Raw genomic sequence first — 6,624 nt, 5'->3', positions numbered from 1 at the left:
CCGCACAGCAGCTGATAAATCTCCGCCAGCCAGTACATAGCGGGCCAGGGCGGAGCTATCAGGATAAGTGTGTGGCATTGTTCCCTCACTCTGGCCAGAGTTTGGGGAATCAGAGCCAGGGGTGGGAACGCGTACAGAAGGCTCGAAGGCCAAACGTGTGCGAGTGCGTCCACGCCTAACGGTGCGTTTAAGTCGTGCATCGAAAAGAACAGCTGACATTGAGCATTTTATTTTGATGCGAACAGGTCCACCGTGGCTCTACCATAACGCACCCACAGCTGGCTCACAATCCTTGGATGTAGAGTCCAGTCTGCATAAAGTGGTGCACCTCTGGACAGTAGGTCAGCCCCGAGGTTCAACACACCCGGACGCCCGCTGCTCCATAAGATCAGTTTGCGTGCCAGCATGTGTAACTGGAGAGAACGCAAACCCCCTTGGCGGTTTATATACGATATTGTAGTCGTATTGTCTGTCCTCACGAGGACATGGTGTCCTCTGAGAAAAGGCAGAAAGCGTTTTAGGGTGAGGAACACCGCTAAAAGCTCTAGGTAATTTATGTGCGCCCGCTGGAGGTCTCTGCTCCAGAGACCCCTCACCGGACGGCCTTCATAAATACCTCCCCAACCTGTCAGACATGCGTCCGTGGTGACCACCTTCCGTGAAAGGACAGCACCCATAGGCACGCCCCGTACTAGAAAAGTCGGTTGCAGCCAGTGGCGCAGTGCCGTTACGCATTTCACAGTAACCATTACTCTCCGCGCGCCATGACGCGTGGGGTTTAGTTTTAAGGCGGCTACCCAGCGCTGAAACTCCCTCATGTGTAAGCGTCCTAGTCGTACGACCAGGATGGCTGACGCCATGAGCCCCAGTAACCACAGGCATGTTCTGAAGAGAAAATGTTTGCGCAGCTGGAATTGAGCGAGACAAGCTCTGAAAGCCTTCACTCTTTCCGCTGACAGGCGAGCTGAAAAGGGCACAGAGTTCAGGCGTAACCCCAGGAAGAGTACAGTCTGTGCGGGGCACAGCATGCTCTTCTCTGTGTTTATTATGAAACCCAGGTTGAGCAGGTGCTTTACGAGGACACTTGTCTGTGTAATAGCCTCCTGCTCCGACTGTGCGAGAAGCAGCCAGTCGTCCAGGTAGGTTGTCAGGCGAATACTTAACGGGGCTATCGCGGCTTCCGTACATCATACAAACACTCTTGGACTGAGAGACAGGCCGAAGGGAAGTACTCTGTATTCGTAACAGATCCCCTGAAATGCGAACCTCAGATATTTCCTGTGTGGATAATATACTGGGATGTGGAAACGGGGACGCATCTTTCAGGTCGACTGATGTAAACCAGTCGTCTTGTCGCACGAGACGCAGCCGAGATGTGTGAGTGAGCATTCTGAATTTGTATCTTTTTAGATATTTGTTCAGAACCCTCAAATCCAGTATTGGCCGAATTCCGTTCCCTCCTCGTTTGGGAACGAGGAAATACTTGGAATAAAAGCCACTCTGACTCTGCTCGGCAGGTACAATAGATATAGCCCTCTTTTCTAGAAGTGAGAGGATCTCTCTTTCTAGAATATGGGCTGACTCTCCCCGGGCTTGTGAATACAAAATGCCCGAGAAACGAGGGGGGGTGACAGCGAATTGGAGTCTGTAACCCCGTGTTACTATTTTGAAAACCCAAGCAGATGTTGTGAGCATCTTCCACTGTGTGCTCCTTAGAGCCATCAGAGATGTCACATGTCTTACCCTCTGAGTCTCTATTTGTTGTGTTATGGGGCCCTCTAGTGTCTGAACACGGTGGTGCCCCATTTCAACAGTCCCCACCGTCACTGCGCATGCGCGTGACGGTGGTGCCTTCACGGCCCCAACTGGCACTGCGCATGCGGGTGGCGGTGGTGCCTTCACAGACCCGTTTATTATCTGCCTTTTGAGAGAGGCCGTAGCTGCTCTCAAAAGGGGATTTATAGTTAACGGACTGTTTATTGTTTTTCCTTTCATTTTTTTGAGCTGCGCCCTTGGCCGAAGCCTGGATGCGTCAGCGAAAAATGGTTTATTTAAACAACAAAGATGTGACATGTGTTTTATGCGGACTTGAGGATGACGTTGAGGCATCTCTCGAGGCAGCGGGAACACGTTTAGAGCCGGGGAAAGAACTTTCAGCTCTGTCACAGAGGGGAGAAGGAGGGGCTGTCAGGCCGCTCGCTTCTTCTTCCTCGACTGCTAGCCGAAATTCTGGGTTGGCTGCGCCTGGGCTACAGCCGGAACCAGAGATTTTCTAGGCCAACTCGCCCTCGTCTCCTGCCTGGGCTGGGGACTCGGGGTGGGCTGCGACCTCTGCTGTCCTGGTACTTTAAACCTAGCAGGGTTCGGTGCAGCTTGGGTGCTGTTGCGAAGGCAGCGGCTGGACCCTTCGAGGGAGACAGAGGTGGAGGGCCTCGTCTTCCTTCTTTTTCGACTCGCACTTCCTCTGCATGGAAGCGAGAGCGGAGCCGAAAATCCCCTCGGGAACGATGGGCATGTCAAGCACATCTTCCTTTTCCCGGTCTGGGAGGTTGGTGAGGTTGAGCCATCTAGCTCTTTCCTGCACCACCATGATCCCCATTACCTTGCCCGTGGCCTGGACGGTGCAGCGTTGGACACGGAGACAAATGTCTGTGACCGCGGCTATCTCGTCCAGAGTGGCCGTTCCAGGATTGCTCGACAGATCCTCACAGAGCTCCGCTTGGTACGCGGTTAGCATCGAGGAAACGTTCAGAGCCCTGGCGGACAATGCTGCAGCTCTGTAGGACCGTTCAGTCATGGTCGACTGGAATCGGTCCGCCTTCGCTGGCAGTGTGGGGTTCCTGCTTGGTGACGGGCCCATCCTCGGTAGGAGGTGGGTTGCCACCAGCGGTTCCATAGGCGGTATGCGGAGCAGGCCGAGCCTCTCCATACCGTCACAGTCAAGGGAGGAGGCACCCTGGATTGGGGCCTTGTTGCTAAAGGGCCGGTCTCTCCACGAGACCGACACCTCATCCAACATCTCCGGGAAGACCGGAAGGAGTTGCCTCTTCGTCCTCGTTGTTTGGGGGAAATGTTTCCCCTCGTAACGGGACCTGGAGGTCTCCTTGGCCATTTCGGGCCACGGGATGTCTAGCCTTGACACACGGCCTGCAGGTCCATGCTTAGACAGGGCGAAGCTGGTGTGCTATCGCCCGGGAGAGCAGCCATCGCTCCCGGCTTTGCAGCCTGAGCTGATGACATGAAGATGTCGTCTTCTTGCTCATCCGAATCAGACAGGAGGAACTCAGAGGCATCCTCTTCGTCCTCCATGTAATCCAATTCTAGGACATCCTCCGTGGGTGAAACCATGGTGAGGTCCAGCCGGGAGCCCCAGCTTGGTATAGCGTGGGGCCCCGTTCCCGCGTCTCTTGCCGCTACCGGGTCCCGGCCTGATATGGCGCGGGAATCCGGTTCCGCGGCTGCCGCTGTCGATGAGCCCCAGACCGTAATGGTGAGGGGCTCAGTCTCTGCGGCGGACGCCCCCGTGTCTTGATTGCCAGCCGGCAAATCAATGGACATGAGGGGATCCTGTCCCGACAAGCTAGCTTGTCGTGCTAACCGTCGGCGGAGGCTCTTCATGGTGAAGCGGGCACAATGCCCGCACGAGCCGGGGTTGTCAATAGCCTCCTGGGCGTGTTCCAGCCCGAGGCAGGACGAGCAGACCTGGTGTGAGTCTGTGCCTGATACCTCCGAGTCGAGCCTCCGAGTCGAGCCTCCGAGTCGAGCCTCCGAGTCCCTGACTCCTCTGGTGTGAGGGAGAGAGGCGTCCATCTCGTTCGCCGCGAGGCGTGGAGAGGACCCGCTCGTAACAGGTACGTCGAGAAAAAAGTGTTACCAACCTGTCTTTAATCCGGAGAAAAAAGGACAGTGTGGGTCTTTTTTCTCAAAGAATATTACCTGGTGTGGTAATATTCTTTTAATCCTTTTCTCCTCCGTGAGAAGAGAAAATAAAAAATGTCCTCGCTACCGTGGTGTCGGCAGTGAGGGAAAAAAACAAACAAGCTAGCAACGGGTGTGTTGCTAACTTGAAAATCAAAACCTTACCTTAATTCCAGAGGAAGAACGGCGGGGTTGATTATTTATAATACTAACTGGTGTGTTAGTACTATAGTCTTCTTGCAAAGCAGAAAAGAGTAGCCGGCTAACGCCCGTCGACCGAAGTTAGCTTTGGTTCAGTCTGTGGACTGTTTAGCTAGCCCGGCTACCATTAGAGATGTGCTCTGAAGCGAGAAGAGGTGTTTGAATGACGCATGCGTCGTGGCGCAGGCTACTTATAGGGGGTGGATTCCCTGACGTTGACGTCAAGATCACCAGCCAATCAGGATTGGCATAATGAGATTGATGCTTCTGTTTGCTCCGCGATGAGGCGCATCCCATAGTGAGACATCGAACGGAGTGTTATGAATGAGAACTAATACTGTGTCTGGGATGGAAAGAGTTATGGATCCTCAAGCGTAAGTCAATAGAACAAAGGTCAAGTAAAATGCCCACATGACACTTCTTTTGTATAAATGAACCACATGTCAAAATCAACCCAAATGGTACAAAATCACTCACCACAGGGCCTTCATGTCCAAACAAATAATATATTATTGATTATCAATTGTCCTAGACTGAAAGCTGTTGATTTTAATTACACTACATAACAATAAAGCGAAACTAAGGACAAGAGTTGAAAATTAGAAATGTATATACACTCAGCCTCTTAACTTCATGCTCTTTATTGGATTTAAAATAATGTTAATGCAATTATGAATATCAAATATCTAATTATCAAGAGATCAAGACAGTATAATCCATATAAATTAAAACATTTCAAAAAACACAAAAAGAAGAAAGAAATTCAACCCAATATATATCTGTTAGCTGATCTAATGTAGTTGCTGGAACATCATCATCTGAAAGGGAACAAACTGTACGAGGCTTCACTTTTGTGCGTTAGAGAGACACAGCGGGGAAACCAGTATCCTCATTAACCACATGGTTTAAAGATCATCAGCACTCACTTCAGACGCTGGTCCAAGCTCTAACATGATTATCATTTTTAATCCAGCGGTTGGCATTCAGCTGCTGACTCTCACTCTGGATCTCTCGCAGTAATGTGAGAGCTCTCACTTCTGCTTAAGTACACAGGATGGAGAAGTTAACTAAGACAAGTTATGAAGAGGACACACAGAAATATCACATTCCCATCTACCCACACAATTACACACATTAAGACATTGAGGATTAATAATAGTTTTAGGAAACTATAAGATAATCATTATACCCATTGTTGTTTTGCTGCTGTTGTTGATTTTGCTCTTTTTTGGGGGGGATTAAAGCGGTTTTACGATGACCGCCAAACAAAATCCAAGGAGTTTCCCTTTTAAACAGCAGCACACAATAGTTGTTGTCCGTGTCAGTCTTCATAATTTACTGAGAACATTTTACATTTGGTAAAGGCACAGCATTACATTACATTGCATTTAGCTGACTGTTACGTCAGATTCAAAGTAAGCGATGCCTGTGCAAGCCGGGTGAATACCTGCCCCAGGATCTTCATGTGCATCTCCCAGGTAGGCGTGTACACAATGAGATCATCTAAATAAGCGTTACAGTTACTTATCCCTGATAGGACGGTGTTCACCAATCTCTGGGACGTAGCAGGAGCATTACACATACCAAACGCCATGAGTGTGTACTGCAGGGGCGGACTGGGGGGAAAAAGTGGCCCGGGGATTAATTGACAGACAGGCCCACTTAATGCGCGGCATGTATCGGCCGGCCGGCGACGAAAGTATGTTACTTAACAAAAAACCCTATGCATTTTATGTTATTTTGGACAATTATTCATATAGTAATCACATTACCTGAGCAGCCCTTGAGTTGCCTAGAGCAAAATAGTTACAGCATATATTTAGTGATTTTAATGTTAACAGATCATTGATGCAATAACATTTTGACCCAATTTGCCTGACTTGACACATGGAATAAAACATGGGCGTAGGAAGCATCCTCAATGTGGGTGAGACAATTTAACAGGGGGTGTGGGCAGGTGGTGGACCTCACCTCCTCTAGGGGGGTCTGGGGGCAAGCTCCCCCGGGAAGATATTGAAATGTTGAAGTTAAATGTATCAATCTGGTGCACTTTGAGAGCAAAATTAGGGACTAAATCTATGGCAGTCAGTAGGGGCTTGGACTGTGAGCCGTAGGGTCGCCGGTTCAAGTCCCCGACCAGACCTATTTGGAGTGTGGACTTCTACTTGGAGAGGTCCCAGTTCACCTCCTGCCGTGGTGCCCTTGAGCAAGGCATTCTGTATTGTATTCTGATTACGTAACACCGTTACATGTATTCCGTTACAACCCAACCCTGGCCACACCCCACTGGGCTGGGCTGGGCCGGAACACTTACAAATGTGGGCCGGTAGGATTTAGGTAAGCAAAAAAAAAAAGGGAGTGGCCGGAACACTTACAAATGTGGGCCGGTAGGATTTTTTTTTTTTTATAAACTTTTTTTGTTTTGTTTTTTGGAAAACAGTCAGGCATAGAGAAAGCGGAGATTTTTGAGGCCCGGTCCGTTAAAGGTACCTGCCAGTAACCTTT

The sequence above is a fragment of the Pseudochaenichthys georgianus genome, chromosome 14 (assembly GCF_902827115.2).
Source record: "Pseudochaenichthys georgianus chromosome 14, fPseGeo1.2, whole genome shotgun sequence".
Classification (NCBI taxonomy): Eukaryota; Metazoa; Chordata; class Actinopteri; order Perciformes; family Channichthyidae; genus Pseudochaenichthys; species Pseudochaenichthys georgianus.
The sequence above is the reverse complement of the archived record's forward strand: the minus strand, read 5'-3'. Positions refer to the sequence as shown.